The following is a 22721-nucleotide window of genomic DNA, read 5'->3' on the forward strand; positions in this document are numbered from 1 at the left end:
TATTGCATTTCCTTTTAATATTTCAAATTCTAGTTCTATAACCTCATCTTCTCATTTAATTACATGAATTTTATCATTGGACAACAAATATTTTAACAATTTATAAATATTTTGTTCATATAAACATATATAAACATAAACATCACAGCTAAAAGTTTCTGATTAGATGTCTCATTCAAAATTGAACTTGGGTGTCACCACTAGCAACTCATAACACCACAAGAAAATTATCTCTTGAAGTTCTAGATCTTGGCATTTCATTCTTTCCTTAGGAAAATTCTCATATTGTATCAAGCTTGACGTAGATTCTTACATGGTATCAGAGTCAAAGAGGCATTCATTGCATAGCCATCGAGTAGTGTTTTGCTTCATCTTTTGGAGGGTTGTGATTTAAATTTAGCACTACAACATTTGGGGTCAAATTGCAATGGCAATTTGTGATGATGGTGTAATTTGTGGGTGATTTTCATTTTTTTTTTGTAATTGTCCTTGATGCCATCACAATATCAACATTGGCATCATAATTGTAACGTCAGTGTGATTATAAAAAAAATACAACATTAATCATTCCTCATTTTTTTTATTGATTGTGGAGATCTATGCATGAAAGAGGGTAGAGATCTTCAAACGAGGGTAGAGAGCTTTGAACATTGGTGGAGATTTCATTGTTGTGCCCATGTGATCACTACATTTTGTTGCTGTGCCCTTTTGATCATTGCATTTCATTGTTGTGCCCTTGTGATCACTGTATTTCATTGTCGTGCCCTTGTGATCTCTTCATTTTGTTGTCATGCCCTCATTAGAGATCAATGGACATCTAGGATTTTTTTTTCATGCCCTTATGATTGCTACATTTCATTGTCTTTCCCTTGTGATCTCTACATTTCTTTGTCGTGTCCTTGCTCTATGATTTCATTTCCATGTCATGCCCTTGTGATCTTGGTGCCCTTGCTCTGCGATTTTCTTCCAGGGGAGAAGAGGTACCTATGTAAATGTTCTTTTATTTTCCTTCTAAACATGTATCTCTTTATATTCCCCCCAACATTTGATTAGAGAAGCTTCTCTTTATGTATATGTATGTGTACATATATACATACACACACATACATGTGTGGGTCTATATATGTATATATAGAGAAGCTTCAAATTGTGTATATGTATGTTTATACATACATACATACACATATGTGTCTGTCTATATATGTATGTATGTTTGTATGTATATAGAGAGATCTTTTTTAAGCTTCTTATTACATCTTAGCACAAAAAAAAATTTGATCTAGTTGCATACATATTCCAAAATCTAAATAATAAAATAATAAAACTCACTCAATCCATGCTGAGTGACTTACCTCAAAATGTGTGTGTATGTATGTATGTATGTATGCATGTATATAGAGAAATGTTTTTGAAGCTTCTTATTACATCTTAGCACAACAAAAAAATTGATCCAGTTGAATACATATTCCAAAATCTAAATAATAAAATAATAAAACTCACTCAATCCGTGCTAAGTGACTTACCTCAAAATCCTACACATAAATAATGTAGACCATGAAAGATGGGTAGAGTTTGCAAGAAATTTACAAAAACATATCATAAGACATAATTTTAGAAAGAAACAAGCCATAGCCCAATTAAATTGGTGTAGTTATTGATTAGCTCGGTTGATTATAATTTCCTGTAGAACTATCATCAGATTAGGTACAATGAAATGAACAATTAGCTATTCCCAGCTAGAAGGATTAAATACAATTTTCTAAGGTGATAAAATTGCACACATTACCGTACGTATTGACATATCAAACCTTTTATTTCAAACATCAACAAGAGATGATCCTCAAGAATCAAAATATTTAGAAACACAAGCTACAAAAGAAGACCTTCTACAGAACATTGTTGAAACACAATCCTCCTTTGTGGCTAATCTTCCACCCACTTCTATATAGGTTTTAGAGGTGCTCTCATTACTCCATTTAAACAAATAATGTCCCCAAAACATAAAATTGAAAACTATTTCACCAATCCCCATAAATGAGTATAACATTGAAGGACTATTTGTAATGGTATTTCCAACTCTCTTTTTGAAGGGGACTGTAAACTTCAAGTAACATCATGTGAAGGAAATAAAAATCAATTAATATGCTATCCACCTCATTAGATACCATGATAATAGATTTGGTCAACACCCACATTTTAGATACTTCTTATTGAACTTACTTATGAGGCATCAAAGTCAAGTGACAACCTTAATTTTTGTACAATGTCAAACAAATGACTCCTTACCCACAATTATTGGTATGCTCATACAAAGACTAAAGGATTTTCTAGATGACAAACTAGCAAATTAATTGATGCAATTCACATTAAAGATAAACGCAACGCAATCCTTTCTAGAATGAAAGAATAATGGAGCTATCTAACATGGTTATTCAACTAGGTTGTCCAATGCTATTGTTTACTCTTAATGCAATAGATACAAAATGGATAGAACTACACAATGTAATGCCTTCAAAAACTCCATCAGATCATTCTACAGCTACTAAATGGAAGTTACAAAATATAATTATGAACTTGTATCTTACAACACTATAGATGCATCATAGATTTATTGCATTTCATGAAGAGGTCCTCAAGAAACTACTACAAGCAACTGATGTAGTTTTCTATGGTGGAAACTATAGTTTACAGGTTACTGGTATAGGTAAAAAGTTAAATGACATGTTTACATATCATTTTAGTTATTCTTAAATTACATACTAGTTTTTGTTTCTACATAGGTATGAATGACAACACAGAGGTTCTAAACACATTCATGGCTTTGTTTGGCTAGCTAGAGCACTAATTTCAACAAACTAGACTTGAGGAATCAATAATAAGTAGAAAGTGCAACTGAGTATATTGATAGGCCCAAGGAGCACTAACAATAGGAGTCAAAAATTTTATCAAGTAACAACAGAGGACCCTTGCTTGATGAAAACAAATAATATATTGACAAATAACCCTCTCAATGATTACACTAAATTACTCAATCATGTCCAGGAACATACTAAATGCACCCCTCAAACATGTCTTCAAAGGAAGAAAACAACTATGGTATGTTGGTATAAAGAACCATGGGCCTTACATGAAAAATCAAACATCACTTTTGCAGAAAATGGCCAACCCAAACATAACCAAGCTACAAATGAAAAACACCTAAACCTACACAACCCATCAATTTTGTCCATCTGGAGAGTCAAAGTAGACTGCCAACCTATTATTTCACTCAATGCAGTACTGAATCACATTGCAAATATATGCTGCCAAAGAAGGGCAAAAGTCTAAAACATATCATTCAATGTTATCTTGTATTTCCACCACTTTTCCATATGATACACCAGCAACGAATTCTTTTTAAAAAATGTTAATTGGCCTATTTGTTGAACAAGACATCGGTGCACAAGAGACCTCCCACATCTTACTCAAATTGTCCCTTTCCATCAGTATCCAAACATTTGTTTCTCTTTTAGTCCATAAAATAGTTATAGATCATATTTCCATCTCCCCTAAAACCGTAAATATGTTGCCAAACCATATCAACATATACATTTCTCAACTCCCACATCTTGACACAATATCACTTCTAGAGGCAACTCAAAAATGGTCTTACAAATCATCACGCAAAAATAACAATGGAAAGAATGTCTAAAGAAGGCAATTTTTTGAGTCTCTCCAAGATTCAACACTATCCCACCTATGCATGAAAAAGCATATTCTACATTTCATTGGACATAATTAATGTTATACTATCCATTTAGAAACATTGAACACGATTTGGTGAAATTAGATGAATAAGTGATACACAATTGGGAAAGATTTAAAACCATATATACTCCATGGTATGTAAACTAAACATATGTACCAAAAGAAGTAGATGATGATCCAAAAAGTCTAGTTAGAGAGCCAAACAATATAGAGGAAGACGTGTGAAGAATGGAAACTTCTTTCTAGTCTACAACCAGGAGACCATATTCATGTAGAATTCATGGACATGTCAGGCTGACGTAGCATAGACATCAACCATAATTCAGAAGAATGTGAAGTCATCCCATTAGAAGAATTTATAGCTACTTCCTTTATTAACTCCAAACATCATTCATTTATGCTAATACAATAGCATACAAAAATCTGGAAAGCACACTAGCACCTGAGCATAAAAAAGTAAATGACATAGTTGGTTCACATGCATATGAAAACACATCCAACACCCCATTGCAAATAATTTTTCAACGAACAGTTGGAATAGGAAAATCACACTTGGTTAGTTGCATCAAGGAAACGTAACAAAATCAATTCAAAATGGACAGAAAAAATTCTTCTCCTTACACCAACATGTTTAGCAACATTCAATATTCAAGCATCCATAATTCATTCTGCACTTCGAATACCAATCAAAGAAATGCTACCACTACAAGGGAAAACACTTGCAACATTCAAACAATCAATACAATTTATATGGTATATTCTAATAGATGAAATGAACTTCATTAGGCCAAAGCTATTGAAAAAAATTGATAGACAATTACGGGAAGCATTTCCATGTCAAAACAACATCCCATTTGGAGGGAAATCTATGCTACTATTTAGTGATTTAGGGAAATTACCACCAGTAAAAGATATTCCAATATATGTGTCAACATGATATGGGGGAACACTATGGCACAATTTCAATATAGTTATACATTTGAAGAAAATATTTCATCAAGATGGACAAGATGGAGCTCAAATAAGGTTGGGTAACCTTCGCTCAAACCTATGAAATGCACAACCAACAACTGAGGATTGGAAAATATTGATGTCAAGATCACAATCCCCAATGACCACTGAAGAGTGACATATTTTTTTACAATATTTACAATTATTTGCCACAAATGAAATGGTTTTATTATATACCAAACAAATACTATTAGGTACAACCAAGCCAATAGCCCTTTGCATAGAAGAACAACTAAAAGGTTCAAAAATTTCAAATCCAGAAGATGAAAAACTACAATCAAAGATACTTCTATCTATTGGGAAAGAAGTTATGCTATCCTCCAATTTGTGGTTTGACACAAGACTAGTCAGTGGTGCACTTGGCCAAGTAACAACAATTGTTTACAAAAAAGATGAAACGCCACCACAATTTCCCTTATTTGTTGTTGTACACTTCAAAAACTATATTGGCCCACAATGGGATGATAATTAGCTACAAGATGTGCCAATAACTCCATTGAGTTGTTGAACTCAATGTGAAATACCACTAAAAATGACATGGGCATTGACCATACACAAAGCTCAAGGCCCTACTTTGCAATGTGCCACAATTGATATTGGAAACATTGACCGACAAATAATTACATTCACTATAATTTTAAGAGTTAAAGATATTGCCGACTTGCACATACACCCAATTTTTACATTTAACAGATATGCACATATGAGCACAAATCCATTTATAGCTTGGAGGATTGAGGAGGAGGGACTCTTGCAACAACTATTAGATCAAAAAGAACCTACATCAAGATAAAAGATAATTCCATCTATGCCAAATTAATTTATCCAATCTAAACAATTCATGCAAGCTGAGTAATATTACTTGTAGCCCATGTTATAAGGGCATTTCTAATGTCCCACCCACCTCCTCTAAGTTCACATTCCTTTGTACATTCGGTAAGGATTGAGGGTTTTCTTGCTGCTTCTTTCCCTCATGAACCTTGACCCAGTGTTATTTATTAATATATCATGACTTCACATTTTAATAAATATAATATTTCCTTTTTAAGAAACAAGCATAAATCTACACCTAATCAGAATTAGAATATATACTTTGATGATTTTCATGTAAACTACATACTATGATTCTACACTACTTTGTTTTGATTTAGATATAGCCCACCTCAAGTTTAAACAACTACTTATTATACTTTGTCAAAAACTAAGCAATACTAAATCTTGTTGGGGCACAAAAAACAAGATTTCATTAATTTAAGTATACCATTTCTCTACTATAAGCACAATTATATTGACATACTTTTAACATACAATCAAAATAATTTAACATACCATCAAATGTGCATGATTTCCAAAATTATTTATTACTAACACTTAATTACAATTGAGTCAATATTAATACCGAACTTATTTGGCATACCTATTGCACCCTTAAGGTGTGATTGCTAGTCAATATAATTATTACCCTTCATAAGTAGTATAACTCTAACATAAAGATTGATGTAAAGATTTTCTGGTTTATAGATTATATCATCTTCCATTGGGTGGCCACCCTGAAGTGATCAAGGCCAATATGAAGAGAGAGAGAAAACAATGATGTATCATGAACTAAATGTCACAACTTTGAGAGAAGAAACCAACTTATGGAAAGTGTTATATTGATACTGAAAAGCTATAAAAGAGAGCATTTATTTTCTTTAGGGATATCTATACTAGCATCTATCACCTCCAGTTCTAAGATGCTCGTTAAATTCTCACTTTTTTTTCTTCCTTATTTTAGTGGATATTCTATGTTTTGATGTTCTCTTAACCATCTCTATTTTCAAAAAAAAATCACTCAATCACATATAACCTTTCTTATCCAAGTAGCTTTTAAAATGATGCTTTTCACTTTCCTCTTTAGTATAAATTTAAAGTGTTATTTAGTTTTATCTTTTCATAATCATAAAAAAACTAATTTAGGTTAATCTTATTACCAGAATTCAGCTTTTTTTTAAGCTAAGAGTAAATAGCATGGATTTTTGTGATGTGGAGCCTACTTAAACTCAGAGGTTTATTTTGTGCAATTTTCTCCCCATATTATTTCTATGGGGGTTTTAGGACAGTGCCCCTATGGGGTCCTGGGGTAGTACCCCTATGTGATCCTTGTCACAATATAGGGTGGGGTTGAGGGGTAGCACCCCTAAAGCCAAAAATGACCTTATATTGTAAAAGACATCAGCTGCTATTTTTCCTATTAGACAACTTATTCTAGCCCTAATTTTTTAAGTAGCAAAAGCTTGTATAAAAAGGCTTAGGATTAGGGATTTCATAATATAATGGTGATATTGTAGCTTCTTGTGGTGGTATTGAGTAGTAATGGATTGTGGATTGTAATCACTAGATAATAATAATATTAGACTTGAGATTGGTGGATGTAGCCTAGGGATTAGATGAACCACATTAAAACATGGTGTCTTGTGTTCTCTTCTGTGTGATCTATTATTTTTTGATATTGGTTATATTTGTATCTAACTATTATTTATGTATGAGGTTAATCCTAACATGGATTATGATTTCTTTTAAAATCATCATTGAAAAAATAATTATGGTGTTGCCCTGAGATTTATTTTCTTTGTAACTAAAACTACACCTTCTATGATAGAAAATTCCATTTGAAACCAAAATAGATTATAAGCTATATTAAAAGTCAAATGCAAAAATTTTCATAGATGTTGATCTATCTTGTGACATATGAGTATGACTTCTTGCTTTTGATTTATCTGTGACCTATTTTGAGTGATTGTAAATGACCATCAATATTGAAAACTACAATGAGAATATAGAATCATATTGGGTGAAGTAATTCAACATTGAACTCCTTGTCTCAACTAACTTTATTATAATGAAAATGGGAAGAGGAAAAACTTTTTTCTATTTTATTGTTTGTTCTAATAGGTCGGGAGTTTTAGCCTTTCTAATATATTGGGATATTTTTTATTAAAGGAGGTAGGAAAAAGGGTCTTGAACCTGAGAACAACAAGAAAACAAAAGGTCTTATTTACTCTGGGTCATTACAACCAAGCAACATAGAAGACCATCTTTGACACAAACTACTAGAGACCCACCTCAAAAACAAAAATTAATGAAAAACCAATAAAGAACTACTAGTAAGAAAGTCAAACTTATTAGCCAAAATTTTGTTATTTAAAAATAAAAAATAAGTCTAATAGTACTGATGATTAATATGATCTAGATCAAACATAAAAATATTTAAATTGTGTCCCAAAATTACAAGAAGGACCACATTCACTCATAAAAGAAAGTAAAACAAGTACATATCTAGTCAAAATTGATTAAAAAGGAAGCCAAGGCCTAGAGAAGCTAGGCCTAATTAATTTTCTCCCAATCCTTGACTAGGTACTTGAGATCCTTTGCCTAATTGTGAACATCCCCTACACTCTTCATCTCAACCCAAACATTGTCCTTCTTCATACAAGCTTTCTTAAGTTTTATATGCCCTATGATAGTTCGAAAGATGACCTTCCTAATAATTTCTTTTTGCCCTACATATAGTCAAAATGACCACTCCAAGCTTAATGTCAGTGATAACATTGTCAAACTTGTTGTTTAGAGATACACATTTTCATTGAGGACCTTGATTTGTTCTTCTAGGTACTTTTTCATTTTATCAACAATACTAACCTTAGTAGTAACTATATTGGCTGGAGCTTTAATTTTTTCCTCAACTTGGTTGTTAGCATTGGGGTTATCAACATTAGGTCCAATCAAAACTTCAATATGAGCTTCCTAGGTCTCATGCTCTACCTCCTCTGAATCTTTGTCATCTGCTTCCACTTCAAATTCCTATTTTGCCTACTCATTGTTCTCTCAACTTTCTCTAGAGTTTCTTCAGCCTGAGTTTCATAGGTATCCTCATCATGTTTATCTTGGGTATCATCCCTATTAACATCCTTTTAATTTGTACCTTTATTAAACCTCAATCTTTCTGATCTCCTTTCCCTAGAGATATAGTCAATATAGTAGCCCTGAGCCCTCACCTTTTTTTCCCTTCTTCCCCATTAGACCCTTCCTAGTCATGTTCATCCACTTCAATAATTTCATTACATATTTTTATTTTCTGTGGTGTGCCAACTGGGCTAGTTTTAGAAGATGTGTTTTTGTGTTTAGCCAAGGTTTGACACAACAAGGAATCTTCCAAGGTTTAGGTTTTCCCCTTAGGGTTTTTGGGTTTTTTCTTCGGGTTCCTGGTTTTTCTATTAATAGCAGGAGGGATGTCTTGGTCATTTTCTTGCTCGATTTATTCAACAGCAACATAGTTCTTTGGAGGCTATGGAGGGCTCTCTTTATAATAAGACACCTACCATAACTCGAGTGATGAGAGAACACATGGTGGTACAAGGCAAAAATCAAGCCCTACTATATGGTGAATTATCCCCATTTTTTATACTATTAACAAGGGAAGAATATAGAAAAAAAAGGGATATCAATCTTTTCACCATGTCTTGCAATAATATATTGGGATGTTGATATGATGATATAGTTCTTAGGTAGATATATTTTCTTTATAGGAGTCATGACCAAGTGAACTATTTTTTCAGATTATTTATTTTATAGAATTGTGTTAGTATATATATATATATATATATATATATATATATGGGTATGTGCATGATCATGGTCAACCAAACTATGTCCTAGAGGCAATGAAAAATCAACAAATCAGGGTTATGTCAACTTGACATACAATTTTAAAATTGTTATGAACTTTTAATCAAAAATTGTGAGAAAAGAATCTATAGGATATTGAATTTAGTTTTTGAAAGACTAGGCCTTATCTTAATAAATAAAATTTTGATTGGTCAAAATTTTCAATTTTAATGCAATAGTATAAAATTTATAAGAAAAAACATAAGTAGGCATATGTCTAACCACCTTAATCAAAATAAAATGATAATAGTTTCCTAATAAGATTCTAGATGTAAGGAGTATACCCATGTCTGGATGTGACACATATTTTTGGGTATTTTTATTCCAAATAAATAATTAATTATGAATTTTCTACTATAGTATTTTTGGAACAAAAAACTTGCATGTTTGACCACCTTTACTAATTCAAAACTTTACAAATTTTAATTTTTCTTTTATATTCTTTATAGTAGAAGAAGTATATAATGTGACACATATTTTGGATTTTAAAAATATTATACCATTTGAAAGTTATATTTATTTTTCAATATGTGTCAATCAACACTTTATGTAGAACTCTATTAGAAAATGAATAATAATTACTTACTGAACTCATAATTTGACAAACATTACATTTATGTAAAGATAAGAACATTTGTTATAAACTTTCATTCTCATTCTAGACTTTGCTAAGATCCCAAAATGAAAGTCAACTCTACTCTCAATAGATAACCCTTGGGTTGATTCATCATTTTGTAATTATGGGCTTCATAGCTCATATACCTAAAATTGAGAGACTTCATTCTCTTGTCTCTTACAAGGTCCTTGACATTTTACATTTATATCAAATTCATTAATAGGTATTATACTTCAACTTCACTTCATGGATAATAAAATGATTTCAATGCCGACATCAATGTATGAATAAATATAAAAATATTGTGAATAAATCACATATACACCACATGTGTACAACATTTCTAACTCATCCATACATCAAATTTGTATAATGTGAATAACTCATTAATGTGTTGTATGTATATAATGTGACTTTCTTAAAAATACATAGAATAAACATAATATAATTAATGAATACATCACATATGTAAAATGTTACTACGGCATGCATACATCATATTTATTCCACTTTTCCATCGAATTTTTTTGTAACGTATAGATAAATTGACTAGTTTGTGTGAGCATGTATATCACATGATGTATACAACATAAAATCAAAAAGTGAATAACTTGTATAGTATCACATGCATACATGGATAAAAGTTAGAAAATTGAAAAGTGACATACTTGAATAGTATCACATGCATACATTGAGACAAGTTAGAAAAAAAGAGGAAGTGATTGCAAAATTATCACAAAAAAATCCTTCTCATTTACCACATTCACTAATGCATAGGTCTTCAATCTACTAAAAAGAGGAATATCAAAGCATCCTATACTAAATGATGGGTAATTTCATACTACTTATTTACATCATTGGAAAAGAAACAAGTGTAAAAATATAAAAGGCATAATATAGATATAGATATAGATAAATATGTGTGTGTGTGTGTGTGTGTGTGTGTGTGTGTGTGTGTGTGTGTGTGTGTGTGTGTGTGTGTAATATATATATGTATGTATATATGTATATATGTGTATATATATGTATCTATATCTATATCTATATCTATATCTACTAAAAAGAGGAATAGCAAGGCATTCCACAATAAATGACGGGTAATTTCATTTTATTTATTTACATCATTGGAAAAGAAACAAGTGTAAAAACACAAAAGGCATTATATAGATATAGATATATACACACACATACATATACATACATACATACATATATACATACATAAATATACACATATATACATACATACATACATATGTATACATATATACATGTATGTAGATATATGTATATATACATATAGATATATGTATATGTAGATATACATATATGTACACACACATACAGATATATATATATATAATGCAAATCGCCACACTATATAGTTCACTATAACATCATACTTAAGTACATTTTACCAAAACATATATGCTTCAGCATCTCATATTAGAGTGTCAACCCCATATTTTTTTTTTTGGTTTTCTTCTAGCAATAATAACAACCAAGTATCACATAATGCTTGCAATCATAACCAACCAAATTATAGGTTTAATAACATACTTGAAATAGGCTCATTAGTAATATTTTCATTATATATTCAACAATTTTATGTCAATAGATTCCAACATCTATTATATCAGTACCATTAAAATTTAACCATTCATCATTTTGCTGCATTTTTTCCATTTCTATGGTTGATTTTCAGCCTTGCCCATTCATCAAATTTACTATATCTGCAAGTTTTGAAGTAGTTGTCCCTGCATAGAAAACATAAAGTTATTTGTCATACTTTATGACTTGCATTCCCTTATCAAATTTGTACTCCAATAGCTCTTTCAATATTTGACATGGTCCATAGTCCACTTTTAATTGAAATCTAAGTTATTAATTTTAAGGTTTAAATTTATATTTTATGTCTTTTGTTTATAAATATCACTTATAAAAAGTCAATTATGCATTTATAAAAGTTTAATTTTTTTTTAATGTTTAAGATCATAATTATTATTATGTAATAATATAATAAATAGATTATAAAAGATTTAATTAATTGTTTTAAAAAATGTAATATTTTTTGATTAATATAAATTAGTATTGTAATAGATTTAAATTTTTTATTGTATTTTTTATAATATATTACAAGTGATTAGTTTACATTCTCGACTCTTCCGTGAACCACATAGAGCCCAAAGAGATATGATTTGTTGAAATACCTCATAGAACTCACAAGATTTGTCAAATACATCTATTTCCTTATTTCTATCACTATCTCAAATCAAGCTATTTATCTTAGAAATAATAATATTCTCCTCCTTAATTAATACTTTTCTAGGATGAATGCATTAACATTTTAAAGAAATAATCATTTTATTTTCCTTTTTAATATTTACTTGGTTAAATACCTCCACATTTGTGTTAGGGAATGAGAAGGAGAGATAAACTAGATGTAGAAAGGAATAAATAGGGAAATGTGTAGCCAGGGGGAGATATAGTAATAGAGAGGAATGGAGAGATCATAGCGAGAGAGGGATATAAGGAGAGATGGGGGATTAAATATAAACATGTGGAAATTTAAAGGTTTATCAAGGGGTGATGGAGATATATAAATGGATAGAGAGAGGGAAATGGGGAGAGAGAGGGGGACAAAATACTTAATCATTCCACACTAAAGTGCAATTAGTAGTTTTTCCTCTTAATAGAGTCAATTGACCAAATGATAAGGAAAAATATCAAGTCCAGAAATTTTCAACTTATTTATTACATATTATAATAACAAATTATTATTTATAGAATTTCATTTTTGTCATACCAATAAGGGAAAAAATGACTTATCCCTCTATAAATAGAACCAAGATTCGTCTTAGACAAAGACTTAACTTACATTGTGTTCTCAAATATAGAAAAAAAAAAAATTGTTGTTTGTGTTATACTGAGACAAATTGCATTAAAGACAAAATAAGATGATTGCTTAAACACAGTAATATTTTTAGTTATTTTCTACACAAAATATCATGAAAATTAGTCTATCTTCTTGATAGACAAAGACTTGACTTACATCCTGTTGTCAAGCGTGGAAGCTTTCAAAAAAGATGATTATCCCCCGTCTTTCTATGCACAAACGCATTCCTCACGTAGATAGTCCTTTTGGAAGCCCAACTTGATCGCTCTAGGAAGTGGCATTGTACGCTGTCAAATCATAAGTCGTCTTATTCACCATTGACGCGTATCGTTCGATTGACAGTTTGGAAGTCCTCGAGCGTAGAAAATTTGAAAATCTTGGATGGTTGGAGAAAATTGTAAAGGGAATTGCACAAGGTTAGCCTATTTGTTTTCTATTTATATTGAAAAGATACAATTCGCACTTCCATCGAAATGGTGATAAAGCATTTGGTCTTAGCAATTGCTATCTTTGTTGCACTAAATAATTGCATTTCATTTGCATTAGATGGTGGGGATACGCTTCACCGGGAGGATTCTCTCGCTGGAAATGAGACCTTAATATCAAAGAATAGCACATTTGAATTGGGCTTTTTCAGTCCAAATGGAACGAATAATTGGTATGTTGGCATCTGGTACTCAGGAGTGTCTCCCAAGGTCATAGTTTGGGTGGCCAACAGAGACAATCTCGTCAAAGGCGTAGCCGGTGCTCTGAAATTTTCAAGCCACGATCATCTCAGACTGTTTGATGGAAAGGGCCGGTCAGTGTGGTCCAGTAATAATTGTCTAAAAGGATCGCGGGCAGTGATAATGGACCCTCGCAATTTCAATATTTTCGGTCACGGCCACAACAAGTCTGAGATTGTTTGGGAGAGTTTCGCTCATCCAGCAAATACATTTTTGCGTGGCATGAAGTTGTGGAAAGGAACGATGGTCACTTTGTGGAAGAGTTCTACGGATCCTGCAACTGGGCTCTTCTCTTGTGGAATGGACATCAACCCGGGAAAGACGCGGGTGCTACTGTTCTATAACAACACTGTTCCATACTGGTCCACCGGAGAGTGGACTGGAAATTATTTCTTCAAGGTTCTGGAGAATTACGCTCCAAAGAGATTCGAAGAGTCTTGTGTGGAGGTTTCTCCTTCAAAAATATATGTCAGTTTCACCATATTTCCTTTATTCGACACCATCACAGGATGGTTCCAGTTAGACGAGAATGGCGAAATACACCTCTATTACTTGAGGGATGATGGTAGTTGGATTCAGGGATGGTCTTCATACCAAGGTCAGTGCAGTCAGTACGATATCTGTGGGGCGTATGGGCTGTGTAATTTGATTGTTGAGTGTAGTTGCATTGAGTGTTTCAAACCCAAGAATAAGACTCGGGGTGTTTTGTCAAATGGTTGTGCTCGGCGAAAACCCCTCAACTACACCACCACCAGCTTCCTCGAAACAAGGAACAGATCCTTGCCCGATGAAGGAGCTATCCTCATCAACAACAAGCCAACAGAGCAAGGCTGTAGGATAGCTAGTCTCAACAATTGCTCCTGCACAGCCTTTGCTTTCGTAGTTTCTGATCTAGTACCAGTCTGTAGATTGTGGTTCGGAGAATTATTCAAAATGCGTGTTTTGTCTAACAATGAGTCCATCTTCATCAGGTTCACAGCTTCTGAGCTGCTGCAGTCGACGTCAGTGAGAAGCAGGAAAGTACCTGTGCTTCTTATTTTACTTCCTTCTGCCAGAACTTTCTCTATTGTTTTTGCACTCCTAGTGACTGCACTTTTTCTGTGGAAATGTCGAAGACTACAAAAGAAGAGAAGCATAGAAGAGGAGGTGCCAATCATGCTCAAAGTATTCAGTTATAAAGAGCTGCAGATTGCAATCGGGAATTTCAAGCATAAGCTGGGAAGTGAAGCATTCTGTTCGGTGTTAGAAGGAACATTGCCAGATAGCAAGCATGTGGCAGTTAAGAGATTAGAGGGTTGTGCAGGAGCAGAGAAGCAATTCCGTCAAGAAATAAGTACCGTGGGTATTCTACAACATGTTAATTTGGTAACGCTGTATGGGTTCTGCGTAGAAGGCACTCACAGGCTGTTCTTATATGCCTACATGCCCAACAGCTCTCTCAATTCATTCCTCTTCCGTAAAGAGGAAGAAGCAGAGAAGGTGCTGGATTGGACGACCCGGTTTAAGATTGCACTGGGTACTGCACGAGGATTAGTTTATCTGCATGAGAAATGCAGGGATCAGATCATCCACTGCGATGTCAAGCCTGAAAACATTCTTCTGGATGATGATTTCAGCCTCAAGATAGCCGATTTTGGGCTGGCAAAGGTGTTGGGGAGAGATTTTAGCTGTGTATTGACAACCACGAGAGGGACCCGAGGGTACTTGGCACCTGAGTGGATCACGGGGCTCCCAATCACTCCAAAAGTAGATGTATATAGTTTTGGTGTGGCATTGTTGGAAATTATATCCGGTCGTAGAAATCTGGATTTAAGGGTGGAGGAGAGCAGGTTGTACTTTCCTCCTTCGGCTTCATTGCAAATTCAGAGAGGAAACATAATGGGTCTTGTGGATGTAAGAATAGCTAGTGATGCAGATATGGAGGAGGTAAGAAGAGCTGTTGTGGTTGGGGAACTATGTATTCAAGATGATGAGAATGTGAGGCCGAGCATGGGAGAAGTGGTGAAGATATTGGAAGGGAGAATGGAGACTCCTGCGGCACAAACTCCAAGGAGACTACAGGCACTTGTTACCAAGTAGAAGACGATGACAGTGATACTTTTGTTGATGTTCACGATCGTTACATCTGTAAGACGTTTAAGGGATAAGTCGATAGAGTATTTTATGAATATTATCATTGTCTTCATAGATCACTAAAGGGTTCGACATATTTTTCTTGTGACTTTTGGGAATTTTGGTCATGAAACAATAATTGCCAGTGTGGTCTAAAATTGCTTCACAACAAAGGTATTTTTCAACTCCTCAAGTTATCTCTATCTCTGAGATTTTCACAACAATTATATTTTCAACTTCACAAGTTATCATTTTCACAAACTGTGTATTGTTGATTTGATTAACTTTTGCATTTTAGATGATTTTTTGACATGTTTTTGTAGTGTAAAGCCCATTATAATTTTCTTGATTAAGTTATGGATGTGCATGTGTAAATGAACTAATGAGCGATATTTTCCATTTTAATATTATTCATTAACTTATGGATATGATTGTGTAAAATAGTTTTCATGCAATATTTGGAAATATATTTCATGATTCATCATCAATGTGAAAACTTTCAAAGTTTAGGGTTATTTTTTAATTTTTTCATCCTATGACGAATTACCAAATGTGATTCCAAATCATTGATTATAATAAAATAACATAAGATAAATAAGTAATGGTGTGCTAATGACTTGCATAATGTTTGTCTCTATGGCTTCAAAGGCCTTCAATTAAGCTTGTTGGCATGTTCAGATAGCCTCATGATGGGGTAACACCAAAAACCCTACAAGGGATGCTACCTTACCCTCCATTGAGTAGAAAGTTAGAACCACCATTGAGTTAGGTAAATTTTGTAACTATATAATTGAATATTTTTCTAAAAGAACATGTTTTGAAGGACGCGTATTTATTTATTCGATCATTATGATTAAAACTATATTGTTTCAATTCCTTTTATCTTTTTTAACTTTATAAATTTTTAAGTTAAAACTAATTTTCCAATTCTCAAAAATATTTTTATTATATAATATTTATTATTTCCTATAAACTATCAAGAGTGAACTTTTATGTTGGTTAATAGTATTTATTATTAACTTTTATAATAAATTTATTTTGTATTTGTCCAAACACAGACTTAAGCAATGAAATATTTCAAATACTTTTCTAAATAAATCACCTTAAATCTTTAATTTATTTAATTAATTTAAATTTGTATTTAAAACTTTATTAGAAATTGTTATTAATTTAAATTTCAATAAACTGGATATTTAAAATTAAAAATTTATTTTTAAATTCTTTAGAATATTTCTATTAATAATCATATAAAAAATAAAAGATAAGTTACATGAGGTTTAATTTTTTGGTGTATATATGTATGTATGTATATAATTTGAAATATTTTAATTTTTAGGGAAAAAATATTTTCTATCATGATAAGACTATTTTCTATAAGACTATAAGACTATTTTCTAACACTATAAGACTATTTTCTATCACTATAAATTCATTTGCTAACACTACAAATGCTTCTCCAACTTGTTCATTTTAAAATGCCCCACTCACCCCCTTTTATACTACTCCTATTGGAAAACCAACGGCCAAGATTGATTCTCAAACATTGGTCGAGATTTAAACAACTTAACAACCCTAACCAAGTTGGTTTCTAGTTGCTTCTAAAAGTGGCCAATTAATTAAAAAATATTTTTCCCTATTCTAACCAATTTGTTAGTAAAACAATTATTTTCTAATTAATCAAATATGGACAAACAACTGTCCAAAGCTAACTAAAACTAGCACTCCCTCTTAGTGAGGAGGTTGTTCTTCCATAACACCAAACTTATCTCTGAAGAACATGAATTTCACCTTCCCTAATGCCTTAGTTAGAATGTCTGCTACCTACTCCTTTGTAGGTATGTATAGTAGTTAAACAATCCCTAATTTTACACAATCTCTAATGAAGTGGTATCAGATATCTATATATTTTAAAGACCTATCATGAAATACTAGATTCTCAAACAACTTGATACTACTCTGATTGTCATAGTATATTGAGTTAGTCTCAACCTTCTGACCAAACAAGGCTTCTAAGAAATTTCAAATCCATATAGCTTCACATGTCACCCTGCTAGCTACTATGTATTATGCTTTTGCTAAACTTAGAGTCACAAACTTCTGCTTCCTACTGAACCAACAGAAAACTTCTAATCGCAAACTAAAGCATCGCCCTAAAGCACTCCTTTTGTCTATTGTACTTCCTACCCAATTTGTATTAGTATAGCCTATCAAACTAGTACCTTCACCTCAAATCTATATGATCCCATACACAATTGTACCATTCAAGTAATGTAGCCCATGCTTGGCCATTGTTTAATGCATTGTCTTTGGTTCAACCATGAATTGACTAAGATAGTTAACTACAAATGCTATATTTTGCCTGGTAATGACCAAATACATAAGCAAACCAATCAAATACCTATATAAAGTGAGATCTACATGAATTTCCCTAAATGCATCTACCTTCCTCCAATTCGTGATCATGGGTGTAGAAATTACCTTGCAATCCTTCATCTCGAATCTCTTCAAGATTTCAATGCAATATTCCCCTTCACCAAGGAAAATCTCTCCATAAGTCTGACATACTTCCATGCCTCGAAAGTAGTGGACAAGTCTCAAATCCTTCATCTCAAACTTTTCTATAAGATCCCTCTTGCAGTAATCTATTACTCATAGTACACCTATAAGAAATAAGTTATCCACATAAAGACAAAGAATAATAACCTCACCCCCAACCACCAAGTAGTAGAGGTTAGAATCCACTTCACTCTTCACAAAGCCCATTTTTTGCAAGTATGTATCAACGTACTCATACCATACTCTAGGAGCCTCCTTGAGTCTATACAAGGCTTCTTTAATATGCACACATGGGTCTTCTTGCTTTGTGCTAGAAATCCATTTAGTTTCTCTATGTATAACTCCTCCTTCAACTCACCATCAAGTAATGTTGTTTCCACATCTATTTGATGGATTTCTCATCCCATTTATGTTGCAAATGAGATCACAACGTGTATAGAAGTATACCTGGCCACTAGAGAAAATGTCTCCTCATAGTCTATTCCCTCCTTATGAGAGAACCCTTTTGCAACAAACCTTGCCTTGTATTTCTCGATGCTACCATCTACACCATGCTTTATCTTAAAGATCCAATACAATCCAACTATTGCCCTATCTGTTGGTCTAGGCACTATCTCTCACACATCATTATGCATTATTGAAGAATATTCCTCAACCATAGCATCCTACCATAACCGATCTTATGAAACCTCCTAATAGATGGAAGGTTCATTATCTAATGACTAACAATGCCACATAGTCATTGAACTTAGTCAGTTATCTCTAATGTCTAGTACTCTTCCTAGGAGCTCCCACAAACTCTTGAGTATTCCTTTGTGTATCTTGAACCTTGTGGTTTCGGTTGCCAACTATAGAGGATGAAATATCAACCTCTAAGTCTTCTAGATAGATTTCCTATTGCACTTGTTGCTTCATACTCTGTGAATCTTCACCATGTGAGCCTACACTTGTACTCATAACTGTACTTGTGCTTTACTACCCTTGACCAAGCCTTGGGGCTTCTACTAGTTGCTCACTCTAATCATTTTTTGAAAAATCTCTAGACATTCTAAATTCCTTGTCCTCCATGAACTTAACATCACATCTAACTATAATTCTTCTGCTCGCTAGAATAAAAATCCAATATGCCTTTTAAGTTTCACTGTACCTAAAAAAGTACCCCCTCTCTATAGTCGTATCTAAGTTATTATGTGTATAACCTAGAATATGACAATATGTCAAACTCCCAAATATTTTGGAGGGACCATCATTTCGCTTTTTCTTTGTAAAAGCTTTCTTTGGTGTCATCTCCCTTACCACCTTGGGTGGAACCTTATTCTAAATATAGACTGTTGTAGTACATGCCTCTTCCCATAAATTGTGGGTCATGTCCTAGTCATGTAGCATAGCCCTTTCTACCTCCAATATAGAATGGCTCTTCCTCTCAATAACTCCATTCTTCTATGAATTATATGGATCAATCCACTCTCTCTTGATTCCTTCCCTAGTACAGAACTCTTGGAAGTTATTTCCCTTGTACTTACCTCCATTGTCTGACCGAAGAACCAAGTTATATTCCTTCTTGTCAAGTTCTCCACAAGAGCCTTGAACTCTTGGAACCGATTGAAAACCTCATCCTTGGTCTTCAAGAAGTATATCCAAATATTCTTGGAGAAATCATCAATAAAAGTAACATCGTACTCATATCCTCTGAGAGACTTTGTTGACATTGGTCTACATACATCTAAATGTACTAGACAAGTCTAAGCTCTCACAAAGAAATTTGAGTTCTTCATGATAAATATGGCACATCCTCCTATGTCATAGCTCTCCAAGATCTCTACGCTTACTACTCCACATGAATGTCTTAGAAGTATCAAACTCGAATCTATAAATGCTACCACTCCTCACTTTTTCAACTCTTGTTGGCCCCATTGACAAGACTTTGTCTAAATTCCTCCCAAGTGAAATCAGTCCACAGTCAATCTCAACTTAGTAAGGTGTCCTGTCCACTAACAAATTGAACGAAGAAACCCCATTTCTTAGTAGACCCATTTGGGGATATTCTCACTAGCTCATCATCTCTAGGGCTATCTCTAATTGATGCTAAATCATCCTTGACAAGTCTAAGCCTAGTGAGGTAACTTGTGACATCTTCTCCCTGGTTCATCTAGGTATTCTTCATCTTCTCTCTGAGAATCATCTTCCTATTGGTGGTAGCATTCTAGTATAAATTTACAACAACATCTCACATCTTCTTTGTATCTAGCTCCGAGATATGTGGAACAATATGATCCTTGACACTATCAAGGATTATCACCCTCACCTTTGCATCATCCTTCTTGCATACTGCAAGTTGTGTTAAATCTATAGGAGCAACCGCAATAGTGGTAACATAATCCTTGATACCATTATCTTCCAACAATAAAGAAACTCTGGTCTTCTAGACTCAAAAATTCAATGCACCATTCAATTTGTCCAGATCTCTCAAACTAGTTAAAGTCATCTCAAGGGATTAAAGCAATAATAAATCTAAAGAGATCAACCTAGGTTTTATAAACCCTTAATTTCTTTTCTTGGGAAAAACTTCTCTACCCTCAACAAAGCTTTGATACCATGTGAAAATTCCTCTTATAGTCACTGATTATTAATCTCCTATCTTAAATGATTATTTAACTATTGAAAATAAATTCATAACTAATATCAAAAAATAACACAACTGTAACTTCCCTATTAAAATATAGAAAGAAATATGAAACACAACCAACACAATATTTTTGAACAAATCATACATAGAAAAAGCCGTAAGGGAAAACTAGTTCTATACATGAGCATTTACATTAACTTCAACAAATCAAGAGATACAAAATTCCTTACCTCTTACTAAAAGACCTCTGAAAACTCCTAAATTCCTCAGCTGATATTCCCCACTACTATCCCCAATGCTATCACTACACCCTTGCTAACACTGCAAGACTATTTGAGATCATGGCAAATTTATTTACTAACACTGTAAATGCTTCTCCAACTTGTTTATTTCCAAATGCCCCCCTAAAACCCCTCTTATACTACTCTTGTTGGAAAACCAACAGCCAAGATTGATTTTGAATCAACAATTGAGATTAAAACAACATAGCAACCCTAACCAAGTTGGTTTCTAGTTGCTTCTAAAAGTGGCCAATTAATTAAGAAATATGTGTCCCTATTCTAACCAATTTGTTAGTAAAACAATTATTTACTAATTAACCACATATGATTGAACAGCTATCCAGAGCTATAAAAAACTAACACTATAGCATCACATATAATTCTAAGTAGCTCTGTCCTCACCATTTCTTCTACTAATTTGTCCTCTATCTCCAACAATCCAAGAAGGAGGACTATGGGTACCTAATTTTCAAGCAATAGAAGATCACTCAAGATATCAAATTGACAAGAGTAGACCATGTTCCTATTAAAAAAAGGATCAAGATTCCATTGTGAATCACCATTGATGTTCCATTGCGATTCATCACTAAGAAGCCCTAGCATCTCCAAAATGAAGAGCCTTGCAAGGATGTCTTCCTTGCACTCACTTTTCCCTTTGTAGCTCTCTCTAATATCTAAAATCAAGGTCTCCACATTTTCCACTGGAAAGTGGGTGTGTTGCTGGTTTGGTGGAAGCCTTTTCACAGATTGAATTACAACCTCTACTTTGTAGAGCTCTATCTCAGTGTGTGTTGGAGCTGACATTTTGTGATAGAAAAACCCTAGAGAGACCACTCAAGGCTTGTATGGTTCCTTTTTTAAGTCCTTGAGATACCTGGGTACTATATTTATTGACACAGAAGAAAGCTTTCTGTACTTATGATCTATGTTTTCGTCTTCCACCTTGTAAAATTAAAACATTCTCTTCACATCATCAAACCATGAGTAATGTTGTCCTGTATCTACAATTTCTATTTCCCTTTCATTCCCACCTTGTTTCTTGCTCTTTTCTACCATTTTTAATAACCCAAACCTAATAATGAAAAAGAAATAGTTAACAGTTATTCTAGATCTTCAAGAGCACAATATAAGCTGGGATTTCATTATGGTGGATTTATAAAATACTTCACTTTATGCTTTTGGAGAATATTGTGTTTGATTTTATTAGCATCAATAATTTTGATCATATTCAATGATCCATCACTAGTTCTGGGTAAGATTGTGTATGATTTTGTTATCATCAACATTTAAAATAATAATCATTGAGTATGATCAAAAATGTTGATGCTAACAAACTCACACACTGTAATTTTATTCAAAAATATAAACAGAACTTCAATATATGTTTTGAAGATTTATAGTTATTATTGAAAAATACATAGTTCATAAATTTTATGAAGTATTT

The 22721-nt window shown here is 33.0% G+C and overlaps 1 pseudogene; it reads right to left on the reverse strand.

Moving 5' to 3' along the window:
• Positions 1-22339, reverse strand: part of LOC149536646 (putative UPF0481 protein At3g02645) — a 34095-nt pseudogene extending 11756 nt beyond the window's left edge.
• Positions 22340-22721: the final 382 nt, after the last annotated feature.

This window comes from Cupressus sempervirens, chromosome 10 (genome assembly GCF_028749045.1).
Source record: "Cupressus sempervirens isolate cs-2001-9-10 chromosome 10, ASM2874904v1, whole genome shotgun sequence".
NCBI lineage: Eukaryota > Viridiplantae > Streptophyta > Pinopsida > Cupressales > Cupressaceae > Cupressus > Cupressus sempervirens.